At 44.6% G+C, this 24071-nt stretch overlaps 1 protein-coding gene across 2 annotated transcripts in view; it reads right to left on the reverse strand.

Annotated features, from left to right (window-relative positions):
• MAPRE3 (microtubule associated protein RP/EB family member 3) overlaps positions 1–24071 on the reverse strand; it is a 46608-nt gene that overhangs the window by 21771 nt on the left and 766 nt on the right. The gene's annotated exons all lie outside the window — the stretch shown is intronic.

Below are 24071 nucleotides of genomic sequence, written 5' to 3' on the forward strand. Positions count from 1 at the left end.
GGAGAGGCCACAACAGTGAGAGGCCCACGTACCGCAAAAAAAAAAAAAAAAAAAAAAAAATGTATTTGGATCTAATCCTATCTCTCCCATTATGTCCAAGTTGTCAAGTCATTGATTTTTCTCATCCATCTCATCCCTTCCATTATCACTGACATCCTCCTTGTCCAAATTGGCACTTTGTGACTTGATGGTATTCCTGACTGTAGTCTCCATTAAACTTTCTCATTGCAGGACAAACTTTCTAAAAACACCGCTTTGAATCCTTGCCTCCCCCCCACACCAAACCTCCAGTGGCCCTTTACACCTATATAGAATCTATAGGATAGAGACTAAACTTCTTGCGCTGGTGTTCACAATTTCACTCCACTCCTTCCCTCCTGTTCTTTTCTTTGCCTTCTCCATTCCTTAGACCCTCAGCCTCAGACTGGTGCTCTCCTGCCACCACTCTTCCTAATACTGAAGCCCTGCCAGCCCTGACTCATACCTGGATGCCTCCTTCCTTTTAAGATGAGGCTCATGTTCCACCACTTCCGCAACCACTGGCTGATAGAATCAGGATACCAGATTGCTGTGACGGCCTATGGCAAGGGGCTAAACCATTCCAAAGAAATACACATGAGGTTCTACATTTGGATCTTGAAAACCAAATGGCAGGAAGCGATGTGGCAGGGGACCTAAGGCTCTGCGAACACTTATGGGGTTTGAACTGATGAGAGCTCCGTGTGAGTTGCCACTGTGATGGGGCTGACAAAAGGCAACAGTGGCAGAGGCTGGGGAAGAGGACCCCACTGACTGAGCCCGTCATGGCCCTGACCCTGCTGTGCATTTTTTTTTACCTCACTTACTCCTCACAACATGGGGAGTATGACTGGGCTAAGGGTATCATCAGCTCCATTTTCTGGGCTTCATACCCACTACTTTGCAGACTACCATTAAAGCAACCCCAGATCCAATGTCTTCCCCTGCCCTCCATCACGTTTCCCACGACGGGCACCTGTCTGCCTCTCCAGCCGCCCTTCGCACCATCATGTCCCCTTCCCACTCTACGTTCCAGCTCTAAGACACCATACCAGGCTGAGTCAGACTTTGGCGCTTTTTGCTCATACTTTTCTTCTGTTGGAAATGCCTTCCCTTCCTTGCCACTGATTTTCACCTGGAAAATGCCAGCCTAACCTCCAGATTCATCTCAAGTGTCAACTCCCTGATTCTCACCCCCTTCCGCTGGGCTGAGTTAGGTTGGCCTGGCCTTCTAGGTGTTTCTGTAATACGTGTAGGTGTACTTCTAACATAGACAGTACTTATCATACCTTTTTCTTCCACTTCACTGTGAACTTCTTGAGGGCTGGGATTAAGTCTCTGCATCCCTAGTATGGTGCCCAGCACATGGTATGTTCTCAGATATTAGTAGATCTAAACTGAGACTCAGAGAGCTTAAGTAACTTGCCTGATGTAACATAGCTGGTAGGAACAGAACTGGTTTGAAGCCAGATATCTGATTATAAAGTCCTTCTTCTAGGATGAAAAAAGTATTGCTCCCCTCTGGGCTTGTCAGACCACACCTGGAATACTGAATTCAGTTCTGGGAAGCAAACTTTTAGAATAACATTCACGAGCAGGGGTATGTTTGACGGAGAGTGACCATGACAGTGGATGCAGTGAATATACTCAAATCCAGGTCATGTGAGGATCTGATGGAGAAACTGGGGGTTTAGTTTAGAGATGGAAGAAAAACTCAGGCTGACCCAAGAACTATCTGTAATGACTTGAAGAGCTACCCGGGGAAGACTGAGAATTAGACTTCTCTGTGGCCACAAGGGATGTAATTGTGACCAAAGTGCTGGAGATACAAAAAGACAGATTTTGACCAACTGAAGAAAAATTTTTCCAGCGGAGCTAAAGGCAGCATGGCTATCCCAGAAAGGGGTAAGGTCCCATCATGGCAAGTTTTGAAGCTGGATGACACCCTTTGGGGACGTCTAGCAAGGTCAAGAACCAGAGTGAAGGCTGGACTAGGTGAGCTTTTATTTTTAGGTGACCTCTTAAGGTCCCTTCCAATAGATGCTGATTGTATTACTCTGTCTTCTCTGACCACTCTAGCCTTTGGCAATTCCTTATCCCTCTACATTTAATGAATTTTATGAGTTTGCATAATTCATTTGGTGATTAAGTATATATGTGGCCTGCCACACAACATTTAAGGTACCAATCTATCCTTTATATTGTCACTTAATTTTTCCCCATATTTTCCCAAACATATGTGCCTTGAAGTCAGGGATCGCATATCATGTATTATACATTTTGGTCCCACATATCTATTGTTCACAGTAGAATAAAAATGTTTTAAATGCTCACTTCACAACTTTAATTTGCCTGCTAGTGGGCTTGTCTTTTCCCTCCTGAAAATTCACTGGAAAGTAAGAGCTAATTCTTCACTAGATATTTTTTTTCCAGATATTTTCTGTTCCTCGGGTGAAGAGCTTAAAAAGGAAACATTATAGGTGGTGGTCTCTGCTAGTTAAGGAAACATCAGTCTCCTAATGTCTCATCTATTTCTCATGGCTGCTCAAGGACCCCAGAGGCAAGAGCTCCACTTTTTGGACCCACCAGCTTCCAAGAAGACCATACACTCTGATAAGGATAACAGAAGGAATAGACACGATGGACAGGCATGAATGGGCCAAGCAGACTCAAGATACAATACTCCCATCTGCTGTCTTCCCATTGTCCTCTATGGCCCAAACATGGGTAGTCTCCAAACAGGGAAGGCTCAGCAGTGTCTCCCAGAGAGAGATATTCCAACACACACACACACACACACACACACACACACACCCCTCTAGAAAGAGGCTCAGGTATGTGGAAAAGCTTGCCAAGTGATTCTTATTTGACCTCCAACCTGTTTGAGAACCACGTTTTTCTCCTAACACCATCATTAACACCATCGTTCCCCTCCATTTATTTTTCATTTATCTCTTTAGATCAGTAAAAACTCACAGATTATTTTATTCAATGGGCTATAATACATTACTATCATTTATTTGGATGCTCAAACTGTCCCAGTATTGGCCATTGGGAGCCCCTTTCAGCTGGTTCCTATGTCTTTTATGACACATCCCTAACATTCTTGGAGAAGTTCCTTACTTTCTGGTGTAAAAAGATGCTCCAGGCTCAACTTGCACCTCTCCTGCCTCCATCTTGGAAAAATCCATTTCTCTAAGGATTCCTGGTCCTCTTAGGGGAGAGTAAAAACCTCTTTTGAAGACTTAAGCATCATATTAATATTTATGATAAAAGAGGACTGAAGTAAAGTCAGGAAAGGACAAAAACGAGCCACCTCGGTGATTATGACTAGTAAGTAGGGGTCAGCAATTATGAGCTAGAGCTCCTTTTTTTAGTATTTGAATTTTATTTTTTTATACAGCAGGTTCTTATTAGTTATCAGTTTTATGCATAGAGCTCCCTTTTTCTGTCAACAAAGTTTTATCAGAAGACAACCACACTCACTCACTCATTTACGTATTGTCTGTGGCTGCTTTCGTGTTGCAACAGCAGAACTGAATAGTCTTGACTGAGACTGTGCAGGTGGCGAAGTGTAAAATATTGGCCCTTACAGAAAATGTCTACTGAACCCTGCTAACAAGTACCTACATGGTACAGACGGGATTACCTATCGTGAGGAATAGTGTGACTTGGAGACGCTGTAAACAAGACAAATACTTCTCCCTAGAGGTCACAAGGCAGCACCTTTATCAATGCAAAATAAGCTACAAACTTAGAAAAACTGTCACATGTCATTATGTAGAATCCGGTTGTAAAGGAGGGGTGGTTATTGTGGGACCTAGAAAAAAAAAGTGCCTGGAAAGTAAACCTATGTTCGTGCAATTTTAACATTATCCAAGGAGTGGCACTCTCTTTAGTCGACACTGGCATTCTAGTCACTAGGACGGTGCCTCTTCTAGTGGAGAGGGGAGAATTAATTAAGCTTGACCAGAGTGTGATGATATATCATTTATTAACGTCTTGCAACTCTATTTGCTCTGATTTTATGCTCACGGAGCAAGCTCTGATTGCTTTTCTGATTTTCAAGGCCCCGTACAGGGAAGGAGTATATCCCTTGTTGTATTAAATGTACTTTCTGGTACAAATGTGCCTGAGCAAACAAATATAGGTCGGTTTTCTCAGGGCCGAGTGACCTTAAGTAGAGCTGATTATTGAAGTATCAGATCTAAAGACCTGAGAGGCTAGATCCTGAGCTGCGTCATTTCCCTTAGAATATGGCACAAAACAAAACAGTGAAAACAGACAGATCGATCGTCAATACACCTCTTTCAGAGCGGGCCGATGCAAAAGTATGCTGAAATGTTGGACAGCTCCCACCTACAAAGATTAGGGCTCTAGCCAAATCCTGAGGTATCTGGAAGCATTCCTTAAAGTCAATATTCTCAATAAGCTTCTGTCTTGTGGGAAAAGCCCACCCTCTATGCAGGAGAACGTGGCTCTTAAGGTGTCCATTATAGTTCTGGCTTTCCTGCTGAGCATGAACCTTCAGGCCCAACCAGTGGCCAGGACCAAGCTGGGCCTACACTAGTAGGACAAAGTACCAGAACTGCCGTTATTTCCTAAATCTAGCAAGCATCAGTGTTGGTAAGGCTGAGAAGGGGGCAGAGGGCTCGGCAGCTGGTCCTCAACCTGCCATTTCACTGGGCAGGGAGTCACACCCATACGCACCAAGTGATTATAGCAGGGTGTATTAAAACTACAACACGAATTCAGGGCAAGGGCAGTGACTTACATTAGTATTTTTAATTCTAAAGCATGGTGCAAAGTAGGTGCTTAATGTTTGTTGAGAGATCTGTTTTCTCTTCCCCTCAAACAATCCATCCACAACTTCTAGAATAGGTTAGTATTAAAAAAAAAAAAATCTGAGAACATTACTCAGTGAGAATGAGTGTCCTGCTTCCCATAAAATATGACTTGAAAACCTTTTTTGGACAAAAAGCACTGCTGTAGTTTTTAGATGTAAATATAATAAATATGAACATATCTCCTTTATTCTTCTCCCTTACTTACAGAAGGAATAACAGTTTCTGATTTCCCCAAATCATGAGGCTAAACAATTATACACATCCAGTTTTCCATAGGAAGTTGGCATAAAGGAAGGATGTGTGAGGGTTGGTGGTGGTGGTGAAGGACAGGAAATCAATTTTCATATGTATGGTCCTGATGAACCAAGCCTCCCCGGACTCTGATTTAGATCTTCTAAATTCAGTAAGTACACACTGTGTATCCACCATGTGTCAGGGACAGTGTCGGGCACCGGTGACAGGCAGATCAACAGGATGAGGCCCCTGCCGTCAAGGAGCTCACAGCCGACCCACGGAGAGAGACACACAGAATGATGACACATACGAGGGCTATAAAACCAATCCATTCTTCCCTGGTAATTATTTGAGCAATTACTCTCTTGGTAATCACTTTAGTTGTTATTGAATTTGAAAAAGTAAAAAAGTGGTATTGAAATTCAAATACTATAGATGTGTATAAAATAAAAAAAGTCCTGGTATCAGGTATGTGTATTCTTCAGATCTTTTAATATACATACTCAAACTATGTATACACACATTTGTTCCATTGTTTAAAGAAAATATAAACATTCTATGACCTTTTTTCCCTTTAAAAATATCATGGTTACTTTTCCATGCAGTGTACAGAGGTTCACCTCATTCTCTGATGGTTGCATAGTCTTTTGTACTCAAGAATAATTAATTTCTCTGAAAAGGTTAGGGAAAGTTTTGGGCAAAAGGTGATATGTGATCTGGCCTTGAGAGAAGAACTGGAGTTCATCATAGTAAGAAAAGCCGATGCTTGTGATGAAGGAAGGGAGCGGGGACAGCCTGAGCGCGCTTGCGAGGTGTGGAAACACACAGCGTCTTTGAGGGACCATCAGCAGTCTGGAACACGCTGTTCCTCGAACTTTGCTGTGCATCAGAAGCACCTTGGGAGTTTCTTAAAACTAGCTGTGCTGTCTCCTACCTTGAGACTCAGCAGGTTGGTGAACCCAAGTCTTTGCTCTTACCAATACACTAGTCTGTCTCCCCTTCTATGATAGTGTGGAATCACACCATCCTCCATAAGACAAGGCAAATGGAAGGCCCAGAAAGCCCCCATGGTGGCACAGGAGAAAATGCCGGCATCCTTACGTTTTACTCTCACTTGGCCGTTTCATTCTCAGTCTTCTAGCATCCTCTCCTACACCAACTTCTCACTTTGTAGTTTTATATCATCTTTCATCTGAGAAGTTCAAAGTATTCCCAATGTTGACATCATGGTTGGGTGATGGGAACAGGTAATAACCTCATTTTGTAGAAGGATAAATAGAGGCACTGGGGAACTCAACTTCCTACCACAGTGAGCGAACACGGAAGTTGAGAACAGAATTCAAACCTGCCTTTCATCCTGTTCATGATATTATTGTCCCTTCCCCTGAATTACAGACTTTGGATCACTTTTCTCATTAATCGAGGCAGTATGTGGAAAGCATCCTGCACAGTACCCAGCTCACAGCAGAGACAAGCCATTCCTCCCCTGGTAACAACCAAGTAGGAGCTGCCCAGGGCCTCCGGAGCTTAGTGGGTGTTTCCTGATGTGCTGCTCAGACCAGTGAGCCAAGAGACACACCACGTAACAGTGGCACTGGCAGTTAGAACCCGGCCTCCAGCCGGTCCGTCTGCCTAGGAGAGGAGAGTAGTGTGGTCTATAGAGAGGTGGCCCTAGGATGATGGGTTCTTTTTTGTCCCCTACCTTGAGCTTCATGCTCTAAACTAGAGCATGCATCCAATAAGCTGCTTCTTTTTAAAGTGAAATTCATTAATTGGAGTCTCAGACCTTTGTGTTACGAAGAGAGGAGCTGAAGCAGAATTAAGCCATTAATTATCTGGCGAGGTTCCAAAGCACTCACCATAACTTCTCATCGTGTCTCACAAGCACGTAGGACGCCTTTGTCTAATGGCTCGTCCTAGAAATGAGTGTGAGTGGTTAGGAACACAAACACTTCTGCCCTAACGGTCAAATCTCATTTTAACACTCTCCAGCTTTATATTCAATCATGAAAAACCTTTTCAAAATAGGCCTTGAGTGCTTTCTAGTAGATAATTTTAATGTTGAGAATTAATTCTCTTCCTCCTGTCCTAACTCTACTTCTTTGAAGTCAGCATGCCTTTCATCTGTAAATATGAAAATAAACATGAATAATTAATGACTTATCATCCTCTCCAAGTAGGAAGTTTTATTCACTTCTGAGGAAGAAATAATTATTTCCCACAGTCAGAGAGACAGGTAGGAGCAGAATGGGGACTCTGCTTCTGATGGTCTTGATGTGTGTTCAGACTGCCTCGAGTAATTCCACCTGCCTTCAAGAGCAACTATTACTGGGTTGCTCTCTCTTGAGTACTGACCCCTCTAGGTGGAAATATGTTTCAAACGGTGGATCTTCAGCTTCTCACTCTCCCGTCTGACCAACACCCCCACGAACCACTTCCATCTTTTACGATGGAGCCATAACATCTCCCACATGCCCTGTATGCTGAACTCCCCAAGCCATTACAATGAACTTGCCCCATTACCTCTAACCCCAGTACCATGTATACTTCTTGTGACTCATCCTTTGGCTCAGCTCCAACAGGGCAACAGTTCTATGACTGATGGCTGCACGAAATGCCCTTACAGACCCATTCAGCTAGGCTGCTCGATAAGCACCAAAGGTGAAGGCTGTAGGAGACACCCCCGCCACATGTCGTCACCTCGAAAGCTTAAAGGGAGAACTTCACCTTGCCTAGCTCACGTTCATACCCCATCTCTTTAAAAAATTTATTTATTTATTTATTACCATTTTCTGCCTAGAAGAACCTGTGAGTGTAATGCATTCCATGTTTACTACCTCTGCAAAAGACGTGTTTCCTTTGATACTGCCTTTCTCACTTCAGGGAGTAGCATCTAATTTGAACACTCAGGGATGTGGTAAACAGATCCATCATTCTTTTTTCTTTTTTTTTCTTTTTTGCGGTACGCGGGTCTCTCACTGCTGTGGCCTCTCCCATTGCGGAGCACAGGCTCCGGACGCGCAGGCTCAGCGGCCATGGCTCACGGGCCCAGCCGCTCCGCGGCATGTGGGATCCTCCCGGACTGGGGCACGAACCCGTGTCCCCTGCATTGGCAGGCGGACTCTCAACCACTGCGCCACCAGGGAAGCCCAGATCCATCATTCTTACCCACACCCTTTAGGATCTGCAGACTGTGGTAGGCCCCCACAAAATGTCATCGTCCTAATCCCTGGAACATGTGAATATGGTACCTTAAGTGGCAAAAGAGGCATTGCAGATTAATTAAGGATTTTGTGATGGGAAGATTAGTCTGGATTATCCAGGTGGCCCTAACATAATCACAGGGGTCCTTATAAGGGGGAAGGGAGGGGTCAGAGAGAAGATGTGATGATGGCAGCCAAGGTCAGAGTGATGCAGGGCCACAAGCCAAGGAATGCAGGCAGCCTCTAGAAGCTGGAAAAGGCGAGGAAAGGATCTTCTCCTAGAGCCTCCAGAAGGAACGCAGCCTTGCCAACACCTTGATTTTTAACCCACTGCGTTGGTTTCCTAGGGCTGCTGTAGCAAATTGCCACACACTGGATAGCTTAAATGAACAGAAATTTATTCTCTCACTGTTCTGGAGGTCAGAAGTCCAAAATCAAGGTGTCAGCTGGGCTGCACTCCCTTTGCAGGCTCTAGGGGGAATCTGTTCTTTGCCTTTTCTAGTTTCTGGTGGCTCCAGGCATTCCTTGGCTTGTGACCACATCACTCCAATCTCTGCCTCTGTGGTCACACTGTCTCCTCCTCTTCTCTCTCAAAACTCCCTCCATCTCTCACTTATAAGGATACCTATGACTGAATCTAGGGCCCACCCAGATAATCCAGGGTAAGCACCCCCTTTCAAGATTCTTAATCACACCTTTTGTCGTATAAGGTAATATTCACAGGTTTTGAGGATTAGGACTTGGGGAGACAACGTTTGGCCCACTATACCTATTTCAGACCCCCAGAACTGTAAGATAATAGATTTACATTGTCCTAAGCAACTACGTTCATGGTAATCTGTTATAGCAGCAATAGGAAACTAATACACAGACTGATCATATCTCCTCTCACTTGGATTCTCTAAGCTGAGGAGTCCCTCTTTGTTCTCCTACTCTGTGGAGATGGCTCTGGGTTATGCTGGTTGTTCTGTGACCTTGGCACTGGCCTAGGCCAGACCTGAGGTGGTGGAGCCTACCTCTGCCATGTTACCTCTATGAGGATGGCTTCACCTACTCAGATCCACACTGTCAGAACATGGAGAAATGAGATGTACAGAAGAGAACCTAGAACTAGAATACCGTGAAACATCTCATGAGCTGGGAGGATGGCCCAGGTGGGATTCGGACTGACTCTGAGGAAGAGCCAACATCCTTCCCCAAAGGAAAGAAAAGAGTTTCCACAGCACATATCCTAACCTCCCTCAGGGCTGAAGCACATCTATCTAAATGGTACTAAGCAGCTGATAGCTAGGCTGGGGAAGGAAGAATTCAGAACCTGGGAATGTCCCTTCTACTCCTTCAGTGTTTCAGTGAATTTAGGCAATTCAGCTAGCAATCCTGACACATTTAGACATCTGTAGGTAAGTCTAGCTGAGGCAGAGCTTTATTCTGCTTAAACAAGTCACTGGCCCTATGTTTCAGCTTCTTCACTGGCACAGTGAAAGCATCTTCCAGGGATGAATTCAAAACAAAGTTCCCTGACGTTATTTCAGTGTCTTGGAAATAGTGCTACTGGGGACAAAACCAAATATGATGTTACCTGGGACAATGGAAAGTGCTTTCCACGTGTATCTTGCACTGGTTCTTGAACATGACTACTGGAGACATTGTAAGTGGACAGGATCTTAACGTAATTAAAAACTGGAAGAAAATGTAGCAACGCATTCACCGTAGCAAACAACAGTGGTGGCAACAGGTTTTGTGCATGGAGGGGCTTGGGGCTGGTAATCTGGTGGGAAGAGGGAGACAGAAGAGAGTCTTGAAACTGTGTTTGCAGAACCACACACATTTGTGTTTGGACTATAGGTTCACCTGGGCGGCTCTGCAAGGGGGCAGTACTAAAGCCCACCATGGCCACCCCTTGATGCCACTATTGTTTGAGTGGTGGAATTACAATGGCTTTAATTTCCTTGTTTACTTTTTTCTATCTTTTCCATTTTTTCTATAAATGAAAAATAGTAGGATCTCGTGTTTTTAGAAAGAAATAATAAATACGTTAGAGTATGTATGCAGAAAAAAAGCTGGAATATTCAACAAAATTGTGGCACTGATTTCTCCTTGGGGGACAAGGTTATGGAAGACTTCTACTTTCTACATTAAGCATTTCTGTAATGTTTTAATTTTAAAATATTGTAAAGGGAATTTTGACTTACATTTGTTATCCAGAAAAGGTTTTTTTGACGACTACTATACACTAAAGGCATTAGTTAAACGCACATTGCTCTAAGAAACTTTTCTGAAATATGGGCTAGGTGACAGTGATTTTTGAGAATAATTTTTTTTTTAATTCATAGGAAAGCTAACGTATGGATACAAATTAGGACGCACGGATTATTAGGGTGAGAATGAGACAAGTGATACAAAAATTCTCAAGGGTGTTGTTCAGAGGAATGACAGGACTTGGCAGCTCTCCGAAGAATCCTTTTCCAAACCCTAAATCTCCAACAGGGGGCAAACGACCAGAGGTGAGAGGCGGCTGCTGTTTAGGGACAACCTGTAGTAAAGGCTTCTCGGTCCTTTCTCTTAGCTCGCCTCCTGCCCTCAACCACCAAGGGCGGCTCGGGTGCCTGAGAAAGCTTCCTAAGGAAGCCAACTGGCGGCCTCTCGGGAGAGACTTTTAGAAGGGGCTGTCGATGCCAGAAGACCAAACAGTTCTAGGAGCTCTAAAACATCTAGTTATAATCCCCTCGTCCCTCCCAAAGAGGTCATCTGCTCCAGGCAGGAAGTAACATGGTTTCCACAGAACAGCTAGATGCTGCCAGAACTATCTGAGTTCAGATGATGGACTCTGAAGATGAAGCAGCAAATCGGACTTCCTGAAGTCCTCCCGACAGGGCCTCCGGGCCTAGGAAACAAAGTCCTCTCGAGTTACGATCTTTAGCACATCCCAGAACAGCTCTGGGCCAAGGCAGTGCCTGGCTGGGTCTTGCTAATGTAGCCTTCCAGGCCATGGGGAGTCCTCTGGGCTACAGTCAGAGGCTTGTCACGTCTGGGAAGGCGCAGGGTACTGATTCTACCTGTTGTGAGGCTGGCTAGGTTCGGAAAGACGCCTCAAGAAGCAGATAAGTTCTCTGGAAGCTGGGGGGCGGGGTGAGGGTGCTACAGGAGGGAGAGGAGCTCTGGAGTCTATCCCGGGAACCCAGGGGACTCCTGGGTCATGGGCCGGTTGCCCATACCCAGGAGAGTGGGAAATGGGCCCTTGGGAGAGCTTACACTAGGCGAGTCGCCTTTGTCTTTATGTGAGCACAGATTACGTGGAGGTTTTGGTCTCTGAACGTCCTGTCTCTCTGTTACTGGAAAGGTACCTCTGCCCAAGTTAGGCCTTGCTGAATAGGGTGGTAGTATCTGTCCTCTTCTTCCCTTCTCCCTCTCAGGGGAGCTGGTTTGGCCTTCCCGGTTTCCGGTGCCACTCCTTGCTAACGTGGAGACCGAGAGGTCCAAGAGCCACTCCTCCTGTTACTTTTGTCCAGTAGGGACGAATGTGAGGGCTTTTGGTTTATTATTGCAGCCACTATCTAGTCACTCCCAGGAACTGCCTCACAGAACTAAGGACCGACAGCAACAAAAAAGTACCCCTCAGAAATCCACTCGTTCAGCAATTATTTGTTGAGCCTCCACAATTTCTAGGTCTCATATGGATGAGTCAGTCAGTCTTGATCCTTGATTCATGAAGCCTGTTACCTAGTGAAATAGGTAAGTAGTAATAAAATCATACAAATACCTATGTAATTATAATCTCATTAAGTGCTGTATAGTAAACATATACGACTAGGGTGTTTTGAAAGCAATGGCTTTCTGCCTCTTAGTGAAAGATACATTTTATATTCAATCCAATACATACACAAACACACACACCCAGACATAGATAATAAAACAAAAGTTCCATTAAACAATTCTTACTCTTACTATGAGCGATGCCCTCTGATATTTTCTGGTCTTTTCATTTGTTTTTTTTTTTTTTTTGGCTGTACCACGTTGCTTGTGGGATCCCCGACCAGGGATTGAACCTGTGTCCCCTGCAGTGGAAGCACGGAGTCCTAACCACTGGACCACCAGGGAATTCCCTGGTCTTTTCGTTTAGAAAATGCTGGTTACAACCCAATAAATTGGTCTCACAACCAATTAGTGGTTGTAATCTACCATTTGAAAAACCCTGTCGTGGGGTCCCCAACATAGAGTGGAGTGAGGATGGAGGTTACAGAACACTTTCCCCTAGGGAAGGACATTTAGGCCAAGACACAGTGAGGTTACGGAGACTCGGCCCAAAAAGGCCAGGAAAGAATGCTCCCGACAGAGAGAACAGCATATGCAAAGGCCCCTCATTTAATAGAAAAGGAAAGTGGGGATCAAGGAAGAGATGTGCCTTGTTCAAGGTCGTGTAACTGTAAGCCCAAGTCTCCTAACTCCGAGTTCAAGGTTCTTAAGCGTACTGCAGCCTATTAGCTGTAGTCTTCCTCTTCATTTTGCTACTGATGGGCCAAGGGCTAATTATTCAGACCTAGGCTGACTAGGAGGCAAGAGAAAGGAGCAACGGCAGGGGGCTATGTTTACAAAGGGCCCGTTTAATTCTCCATGCAAAACAATGCACCTTAGTGCCTACCCCACCTGGCTTGAGGCCTGCTCTGGCGAGCTGTTTGCTCCTTCCTGGTAGGGGCTGGCTGGGAGCCGTACTCCTGCTTAGTCCTGGCTTTAATGAAACACCATTTACAAAATGTCCAGGCAAGGTTTAGACTCAGCTGAAGGCCCTGGAAAGGATGCAGAGCGCTGGCCCTGGCTTTTCCATGTCCCTGTGTTGATGTTGGCACTCCCTTTCCATGTGTTTCCACCTTGCTCAGTTCCCTGCTTGGCCCCTGTGACTGCTATGCATGGTCAGCTGTGTAAAGCACTTTAGTTGTGCGGTATGATGGTAATGTGAATACGGCAAGTGGAATAGAGGCCACAACCAAGGGTGTCAGTCAGAGTCAGGGTCAAAGTGGATGATCTAGGAGGACATGAGAAGGAGACCGGTTGCAGGAGGCAAGGGCCTTAGGCCAAGTTTCAAAACAGGCAAGAGAGAAACAGAGCTGCTCTATACAGTTGCACAGTTTGTACACTGCATAAAGCACCCATGGAGGGGATGAGTGAGGCTGAAACGGAACCCACAGTCCACTCACAAAACTGCGTCCCTGGCAAGGGGCTGTATCTGCCTGGAGGAAGAACCTTCACGGACAGAGGCCAGAGAGGAATGGCTCGGTAGGGCTCCCGGGCAGAGTCGGAAACGGCCAGGCCCACACAACAGTGCATCGAAAATATGACTGCCGAGCCTAGGGAAGGTCAGCCTGCTCAGGTTTTAAACACTAAAACCATGTGGGTGGATAAGGGCTGGTGGTTGGGTGCCACTCCGTAGCGACAAGCTGTGACCACAGGAGCAATGGCTGAAACCAAAGACACCTCATGGTGCAAGCCCCTTATCAAGCCGGACTCTGTGAAGCTCCTCCATCTTCGTTTCTCCTCCATCAACCTCAGAGGTAATCCTGCCACACCCTGGAAGCACAGCGCTACACCAGAGATTTTAGCTACAGAAATGTTGCTAGTAATACGTGCCCATATGTTAAGGGAAGAAACAACAACAAAAAAAAAACAACAACAAAAACACCCCCAAACATTCTACAAAGGTGAATAATTAAAAGTAAAAACAGCCTCTTAAAATTAAAATCTTCCTCTGTCAAAAACCTCCTCACGGCTCATCACTCACCTTCCAACCTCCCTTTCTGTTCTCACTGGAGCCTGTAATTACTTTCCCCCTCATTCTGCTGACAACCAGTGCCTGTCTTAGATTTGCAGTGCTTCCTTCCACCTCTGACCTTAGGGCCAGCTGCTTCACTGCCATCTCAAACTCTGCCTCCCCAGAAACCTTGCCCCGAGCATGCTAAGCCACCCCCATCCTCGTGCTGCCCCACTTACTGCTGCTTCTCCAGGCTAGAGGACTTCAGAGACTTAGCCCTTAGGAATTCATGGGCCCAACTCAGCCCTCACCCTTGTACAACAAGACTTTCATTCACCTCTCAAACGCCCAGGCTCATTTCTCACAGTGGTTAATTCAGACCTTCAGGACCTCGCCCCCGACCTCAGCAAGCAGCCTTGGCTCTGTCTCACTAAGGGAAAGGTCTTTTATTAGTTATCTCCCCTGGACTTCACCCTGCAAGTCAGGGGTACAAAGAGCTTTACACTCTCCTCCTATCAGTCTCAGAGGAAGGGAGTCCTTCCCTCTCCTGCAAAGTTATCCCTTCCCTGGTGTTCTCAAGATCATTCCTATTTGCTCGCTTTCTCTCTTGTATGTGGATTATTTTCCTCAAATAACTCCTTTTCCTTTCCACCAACACACATGCTCATGTCTCCTTATTTTCAGAAATTATTCCAAGTCAATACTAAACTCTTACTCTGATTGTAAGTTGGTTGGATCACCATGGAGAACAATGTGTAATAAGGCCATTAAAACAACAACAATATGGAAACAATCTAAGTGTCCATCAGTGGATAAACGGATAAAGAAACTGTGGTATATATACAGAACGGAATATTATTCATCCAAAGAAAAGAAGGGAATCCTGCCATCTACAACACAGATTGACCTCGAGGGCATTATGCTAAAGGAAGTAAATTGGACAGAGAAAGAAAATACTGTATTATCTCGCTTATATGTGAAATCTAAAAACACTGAACTCATAGACACAGAGAACGGATCGGTGGTTGCCAGAGGTCGGGGTGGGGGTGAGGGAACTGGGTGAACGTGGTCAAAAGGCACAAACTTCCGGTTATAAAATAAATAAGTCCTGGGGAATATAATGTATAGCATGGTGACTATAGTTAATGATACTGTATTATGTATTTGCAAGTCACTAAGAGAGCAGATCTTAAAAGATCATAACAAAAATAACCGTAACTATGTATGGTGATGTAGGTTAACTAGACTTATCATGGTGATCTTTTTGCAGTGCATACAAATATTGAATCATTATTTGCACACCTGAAACCAATATAATGTTATATGTCAATTTAAAAAAACCTAACCTGGTTTGTACCATTTGCCTCAGTAACTCTGCTTTATAGGATATACCTCTGAAGAAATAACCCAAAAAGGAAAAAAAAGGAATTTGTACAGTGATGTTCAGAGCAGAGATACTTACGCTTGCAAAATATTGGAAATATCCTAATTGCCCAATAATAGATTGATGGTTAAGCACATTTTGGTATCACTATAATGGAATACCACAGAGGGAATTGGATATTTGCAGTGACAAATCTATGGATTATGCTGATATAGAGAAATCTGTAGATGAAGCACACTTCAATACACAAAAACTACATAAACAAAAAATACATGCTTACTAAAATTTTATATATGTTTGATGATAAGGAACAGAATTGTAACAAAAAAAGTTTGATCCCGCTGCTTCTTCTGGTTACTACTTTTCTCCCCTTCCCTGTTGCCGTTCTCTGGTGACTATCTATTGCCTCTACTTGCTCTGTACCCAGTTCCCTGCTTAACGCTACCCAATCTGGCTTCCATCTCCAGCGTTTCACTGGAGTGACACCCTTGCCATGATTTTCTTCTGGATGAATCCTTAAGCCTAGTTAAACCAGCAGCACTGAAGCTCTCTTCCCTTGCTCTGAAACCTCCTACTTCCCCACATTGCTTCACTTTTTTCCTAATTATGGACAATTCTCAAAGCTTACTACTTGGGGCTCTGGTCTTTGTGCTCTGTACCCGAGACCCCTGGAGAAACCCCCTTTCAGGGAAGCCATCGCTCCTGTGTTGTTGACTCTCACACCCATAGCTCCATCCAACCTCATCCTCAGCTTCTGGGCTTTTGTGCTCACTCCACTTGGATGTCTCCAATTGTCATCTTTAGTTCTCCATGCCTAAACCAAAACTTATCTCCAAACTGTCTCTTCAACTTCCTAATTTCTGACTAATGTTCGCAATGTTGTGCAAACTCTCACAGCCTCAGTCTGGTAAAGGTGACCTACTTACGATCCTTGGCCAGTCCACCTTGCCTCGTGGCAAGCCCTCTCTGGTGTCCTGTCTACTCAGAGCCTTCTCTTCTGCAGGACACGCTCAGGGTCTGCTCCCTTCGTGAGGTCTTTTCTGACTTTTTCCTCTCAGAGCCCTCTTTGAATTTAGACTCTGTAGTGCCAGTGACTCACAATATGCTGTTCTTTTCATTTCTTTTGCCTGAACTCTCCTACTACCTGTCCTCTGGTGGGTGGGATCCTGTGCTACCCTGCATACCCAGCTCCGATATGCTTCCCTCTCTGAAGGCTCCCCCAGCTCTTACACGCTCAGGGTCACTCTTCTGCCTGGGTTACCAAAGCACCCTTTCCCATCACTGCTGGCGTTCCCGCCCCGTTGTGTGATAGCGATTTATATAATTTTGTGTCCAATTCTCCTGCCAGAATGTTAGCTGAGTTCCTTAAGGGCAGGGACCATGGCTTATACCACAAAGGAGCACAGATGTATTATCAACCCCCAGTGTCGTCATGCATGCTAATCATTCCACACATCCACCTTATCTTCCAAACCAGGCTGAAGTTTCTCATGGACAGGGGTTGAATCTCATTTCTTTTATACCCCATAATGACTCAGAATACAAAACAGAAAGGACTTGGAGAGATCTTATTGAGAGTACACTCAGAATAAGGCCTTAAGAAGACAATACGCAAATTTATATGAATAACCTATAAACCTGGAAACTATACTATCTGGGGAATACAAATGTTATCCACTCTCAAAGCACTGTACCTTGCTATTTTAGGGCCAGCATAACACATCTCTGTACTTAGCAGTGGTCCTGTCACTTAAAGGTGTTAACAGGATGCCCAAACCGGGAGCTTTCAGCGGCGAAATCTACCCATCTAAAATCAGGGCAGATCACAGACTGAACCAGAGACCCTGATAAGCGGCAATAATCTGCAGGGACGGGAGTGGGGGCTGACGGCTGTCTGCCAAGAGTCTGGTGCTGCAGAAAAGTCTAGCTACACAGTGCATGTTACACCACGGGAGATAAGCCTTCAGTGAGACACTCCCCATATGGGAAGGGATATTTAATTTCATCCAGTGGTCCAAGGCCTGCCCCTTTCACATGGCACAACACACAGCAGTTCAACTATGATCCTGCTGACTCAGAGCAGCTGAGATTTCATTTCTTACCAGGCAGGAAACACCATTTAAATTACCAGGTGACCTGGACAACACCCTCAAGAGAAGATGAATGCTTCTCCCACAGTCGCTCTTTCCAGGTGGTGGAGTGTCCCCAGCGAGCCACACCCAAAGACATGTTCACTAATAATCCTAGGTGGCAGGGTAGGCCTCCACCCTGTCTGGGACAGGTGTCTGGGGAGTCAGAACCACTTGGAAGAAGAGGCAGACCCTGCTTAGAAAACATTTATATAGCAGCACAGGCCGAGCTGTGTGATAAACCACATGGTTCCTCAGCTCTACGTCCCGGTGCTCAGAGGTGGGCCGACACCACCACTGGTAGAGGGCAGGTATCAGCCCACTGGAGAGGCCACAGAGATGATGCACAGTGTGTGCGTGGATGGGAAAATGAACGAGAGGACAGCAGCGGCCGGGCCAGCCCCTCCCATCACAGTCAGCAGCTCCAGGGACCCGCCCAGCCCATCCCAGCAGTGGGCTTCTGCTGCCAGGTGGCCACCCAACCTTCTCCACCCACGCCTGGAAGAAAAAGGGCCTCTGAGCTGATGGCGGAACAGAATATGGCCAGGGCAAAGGGAGGAAGGAGGCTGCTGCAGGCCTGGGTGGAGTCTTTCAAAACAGATAGTTCAGATAGGTGCACAACCGCCAAAACAAGGGAGAAAGCCTCAAATAAGGCCCCTGAGACACGGGGGAACCAGGACACCAGAGAATCTGCAAAGACATGGGGAGAAAAAGCCCACCCAAATGGAGCCCTGTGGTACACGGGGTTTTACTGAAATCTGATAAATCTAAACAGCAAAAGTTAAGAGGCAAAGAAGACTATATTGTAAGACACTTTCTTTTCATAGTTTTTTTTACATCTCATTTGAGTCAAGAGAGACTACTTCATTTCTCAAGACGTCTCAAGACAGTTGGACTTGAGAGTTTCTAGACTACGGTTTTAAGTCACACACCCACACAGTAACACTCCAGGCACGCTCTCTCTCAAAGAAGAAATGAAGTACTATCTAAAGGAACACCTTTGAGAAGTGTTTACCTTGAATCATGACCATAGTGAAACAAAATAATAAAAAATTAAATACCTTGAGATTTTCTTAGCGATTGTTCTACTACATGGAAACTACACATCGCTGGTTTAAAAATTTTGTAATGAAAGTTATAGCTGCTTAATGCAGAAAACTTTGGAACACACTGAAAAGCACTCAGAAATAAAAGTAATCTCGTTACTTAAAGATAATCACTTATGGTTTTGGCATATGCCCTTCTAGTACCTTTTCATATATTTTAAAATAAAGTTGGTATCATTCTTGACACACAATTTTGCATCCTTTTTTCATTGATTATATCAAAAGTTTCTGATATCAAAAAATATTCTACAAGATTTTTGATGCCTGTGCAGTATTTCATCTAGGTGAACTGACCAATGCCTAATTATTGATCCTTTTGGTTGTTTTAACTATTTGATATTATTAATAATGATTATAATTAATAATGTTGCATTAATAAAAATCACTGTATAGCTATTTTTATATACATCTCTGATTTTCGCAATATTCCTAGAACAGCAATCTCTGATCTAAACATATGCTCCTTTTAACGTTTTTTTTTTTTTTTTAACGTTTTTGATACATAATGTCAAAACTACTTGGGCAAATTTGAAGCCATGCTTCTTGCTCAGTTATTTTAAACATATCACACAACTGGTATGTATCTCCTATATACAAGAAATAGTTTCAGGAAAAAAAATCATTTTACGTGGAGTCACAACATTTAGATAGGCCAAATCTTTATTTACTTCAGGCAAATAATGTGTCCAGAGCTCAAAACACCGATGTAACGTTATACCCGTTTAGGAAAGTTGGTAGGGCACGATGCTAGTGAGAAGAAGATATTGGACTTAGGCCAGTATTAGCCAGTCCACTCTACACAGAGGAAAAACCATCCTTGGCCACAGGAAGCCTCACCAACCTTGGCCAACTGTCGCCCAAATCTGTACTCTTGGCCAAAGGGAAGACTGCGTGATGGAATGTGGATTACTCATCATAACCCATCCTAACGCTTGGTTAAGCAAGTCAAAGCACGTGTCCAATGATAGGTGTGTCATCTTTCTATAATAAACAGGACACCTGGCTAGGAAACACAACTGACCAACTTAGGAGAAAATTAAAGCTCAATCATACTTAATAATTTGGTCAGTTTATCAGTGGTTCCTAGGGGAAGCAGTTAATAAATCACTGTGGGAAAGTGGTGCTTTATCAGCCCGATCTGATCTAAAATGCGGCTACCATAACAGAGTAGGTCAGCATTTCAGCTGGGCGCCGTTACACTTCAAGCCCTCTTTTTTTTTTTTTTTTTTTTTTTTACTCAACCACTGCGCCACCAGGGAAGCCTCAAGCCCTCTTCATGCTAAGTAAGGGGCACAGAGTTTTCATAAAGGTCATCTGGTCAGATGCCATTTTCATCAATAGTTGAAAATTAAAATAGCTTATTAGAATAACAATGATTACTTCAACTGTTCAAGAGAAGGAAGGGACAATTCTCAAGAAGGGAGTGAAGAGACTAGGAAGAGGTGGTGAGGTAGGAGGTCAGTGAAGTACCCTGGGCTGCCAGGAAGCAGCCACTTTGGAGGGTCCTGTCCTTACCTACGAGCCTGGTATGGTACAAACTGGCTTGGCCTGTTTGAAGGAAGCAGTCTAACCCTATCTGCCCCAAGCATTGACGGCTCCAAGTAAAGGCAACTGCTTCTTGCTCACCAAAATGTACTTACTGAAAAACAACCAATACCAACTCTATTGGTCTTCATTAAATTACAAAAGCACACAGGCTTCTTACAACAATTCACAGATAGAATTATATATGAAAAAAAGGAGTTCTCCTTTGAGTGTCCTTTTCACTCCTCCACACTCAAATTCCACTTCCCCGAGGTTAAAACTATTGTGTTTAAATTTTCAGTCCTAAGATGCCTATTTATGAGTATTTTCTTTCCAAATGAAATTTTTAGGAACTTAAATTCATTTGTGTCCCACCTGAATGGCTTCCCCGGGCTCCCTAATTACGTGGCAGTCTCTGCCTTGACTCCATCTGGAACCGTTGCCACCCCAAATGCCCTCCCTTTACCTCTCCTCACTAGCAAGGAGGTTTCCCTCCTAAGGCAGATAGCTCCTCTCCTGGGCCCTCCACATCTCCCAGATGCAGAGCTGATCTGAGCAGTCACCAATTAAAGCTACACCTCTAATAGTAGAGGAACTGAATGAAGGCCACTGCGAGCTTGACTCACGAGGGAGAGCTCAGCAGCTTTTCCATTTCAAATTAAGATCACTCCCCAGACTGGCCTCCCCAGCGGAGGACTAACCACCACCATGACATACACAAACGCACGAAGTCTCTGCTCTCCCAATCAACTGCTCCCGCCCTGCCAGCCTTTCAGATAACCAGGTCAGCTGAATACATGGAGACAAAGGGGCAGTTCATATACTCCTATTTTGGCAGTTGAAATAACACTGCAAGTGCCAGGTCTTCACAGGATAAATCCCTCTGTGCATGTCAAACACACCGAGAGGCCTGCTGGGAGATGGGGGTTGCTGAACTGGGGGGCCAAGATGGACTTAGGTCATGATAAAATGTGGAAAGCATTATTTTTTATTTTATACTTTAGTAATATAAATTAATGGTTGCTACCTCTTATTAAGCAGGTACTCTACACACTTCCTTTCATTTAATCCTCCCAACCACCCTGTAAAACAGATGGGTATCATTTCAGGCTTGCAGATGAGAAAACTGGCACTCAGGTTCCATAACTCACGCAAGGCCACATGGTCAGGAAGTGGTGGGACTGGGATTTGAACGCAGGTTTGTCTGCTTCCAGAGGCCAGACCACCTCCCTTTCTCAAGGATAGGGGTTAGAAATCTCTATGGCTTCCAGGAACCACAGAAGGTTACATTCTGGGAGCTGGAAGATAATCCAGTTTGCTCCTCCTCTCGGCCCCCTTTCAGCCCTCTCCACCTTGCTTCCTGGAATACAGCAGTAGCCTCACAGATAAGTTGCGAAGACTTCAAACACCCACCTTCGCGTTTGCTTTACGTTAGATGATGTAAATTTAAGAAAGGAAAAACTTCCTTGAAGTTGAAATGCACTGCGTGGGGAAAAAATATTTTTGAGATGGCAAGAATAAATATTTAATTAGACAGTGTGACACTCAATTTCACCTGGCTTTGCAATCAGACAAAAAACACGCCCTTGTCTACAGGGCTAATTACAGACTACTAAATTATTTTTTATTAAAACCCTCTAGAATATTAAATATGAGGGATGAGGTAACATGGTATTGTAGAATAGCCCTAGACTGGCAATCTGGGTTCTAATCCTGACTCAGCCACTAATAACTACCAACATTAATTTGCATGGTGTACACAGCTGACAAAATGTTTTCACATACTTCCTACATTAGTTGGGTGACCTCAGGCAAGTCACTAACTCTTGGTGTCTCATACTGAAATCTGGAAATGAGAACACTGAACCATCTGAAGTCCTCTCCACTTCTAACATCCTATGTGGGGGAGGACACGTGCCTTAGGATCTTTACAAATATGTCTGTGAACAAATCAGATGCATTTTGGTTCAGAAAAATTACATTTTCTGCTCAGCTTCTGAAAGATGTTACTTGGCTAAATTCAGGTATAGCTCATACGATGTTTGCTGCCAGCTAGTTGGCTCTGCTTCTGGAGGGTACCATATGAAGGCCTTGGGATGGATCCCCACACAGGAACTTTCCTCTCTTCAATAGCCAACTGCCATGCCTAACTGCAGTCAATCATCTTACGTACACGACCCCACAGAGTAGGCTGGCTTAGGGAAAGGACTTAAGGAAATCCGTCCTCACAATGCATGCGCTCTCAGGATCGTCACATCCCTGGGAATATTATAAATATCATTCTCAGTTCTAAGACACGCAAATCCCTCCTTCAAATCTTGCCGCCTCCTGGCTATTTTAATGTTCCTGCAATTAGGAGGCACCGTAGGCTCAACATACATATTTTGATCTGGTAGTGTTAAATGAGTTTACCTAAAAGCTGCTGGTAAACTGCTGGTGTGTCTTAGAATCAAGGAAATATAGTGCTACAAAACTACAACATAGATCACATAGATTTAGGTCTAATTTGGTTCAAATCATGTCCCTCTCCCTGATCTTAACAATTACACTCAGTAACAACTGGATAGGCAACGTATGAGACACAGCTATCAGTCCTGTTTCCCAACAGCAGCAGTTTAAAAGGCATTGCATCATTATCTCATAAAATACAGGTATGGATTTTAAAGGCAAATTAACCTATATAAAAGCCACTGTGATGCTCTGGAAATGTCCTATCCCACAGTAAACTGTAAAGGGGACATTTTACTCACACCCTCCTGATCTATCTAGCCTTGACACATCTTCTTGCTTCTTAATTCACAACCCTCCACCCCAGTAATATGGCTGATTCCCAAAATACACTCAACCCAGGAGGAGCAGCTCTCCAGCACAGCTGTCTGCTCCTGCCCTGCTCGGGTATTTCGGTGAGCTATGCAACACAGAGAGGACCACACAGAAGGAATGTAACTCTCAGGCCCCACAGTTCCCATCGCCCCGCAGGCAGGTGCATCCCACCAAACCCCAGACTGGCATTCGAAACAGAAGAAACTGCGCTGCTGCATGGGGGCAGTAGTTTTCCTGAACTTCATCTCTATGTTTAAAACTAGGGCGACAGCCGTCCTTGCTACTGTAAACTAATCTGATGGGCATGGGGGCGGGGAGTGGCTCTGAGGAGGCTGCCAATAGGCCATGATTGAGCAAAGTCAAGGCGCAAAATCGTTATTTCTCACCGCTTGCAAGCCAGAAACTCCAAATTTGTGGGTTCTTCACCATGATTTTTAGAACTGAACCATCTACGCCCTTTGCACCCTAAAGTAAAAAAACCCAAAGCCTCTTCTACAGTTTAACTGGGTGATATTTACACACATTTTCTAACAGTACACTGAGATCTGCAAGCAAAAAAAAAGAATCAAAGGAAGTTGGCAATGAGGTACACACAGTAGTTAGGAGCCCTCGAGTTGAGGCACGTTTATTAAGAGACAGCTTCTGGCTGTGCGCACCAACTTTAACTTCAGCTCCATTTCTTCCGAAAAAAGAAAACAGTTTGGGATCCTGCTCTATTCCAAGATCAGGGAATGCACGATGGGCAGGTGGATGGGTAGCAAACATAACCCAGGGAATTGCTCAAATATGCTAGAACCCCTATCAGGTGACAGCCCCCACAGAGACACAGCTGCAGGAAACAGGGGGTGCAAGCCTCAGCCCTACACCAGAGAGAAACCTCAGTTCTCCTCCTCCTTCTCCGCTCTGCACATGTTATGTTAAAACTCACTCTTGCCCAGTTGGTTACCACTTGGAATTTACAGGTATCAGAGATCACAACCCTTCAATATACAAACAGTAAGCATTTGCTACGGCTATCAGGCCTGTTTCCAAACCTCCCATTATATCCATGTTGTACTGC

This window comes from Neophocaena asiaeorientalis, unplaced genomic scaffold (genome assembly GCF_003031525.2).
Source record: "Neophocaena asiaeorientalis asiaeorientalis breed wild unplaced genomic scaffold, Neophocaena_asiaeorientalis_V1.1 scaffold345, whole genome shotgun sequence".
Classification (NCBI taxonomy): Eukaryota; Metazoa; Chordata; class Mammalia; order Artiodactyla; family Phocoenidae; genus Neophocaena; species Neophocaena asiaeorientalis.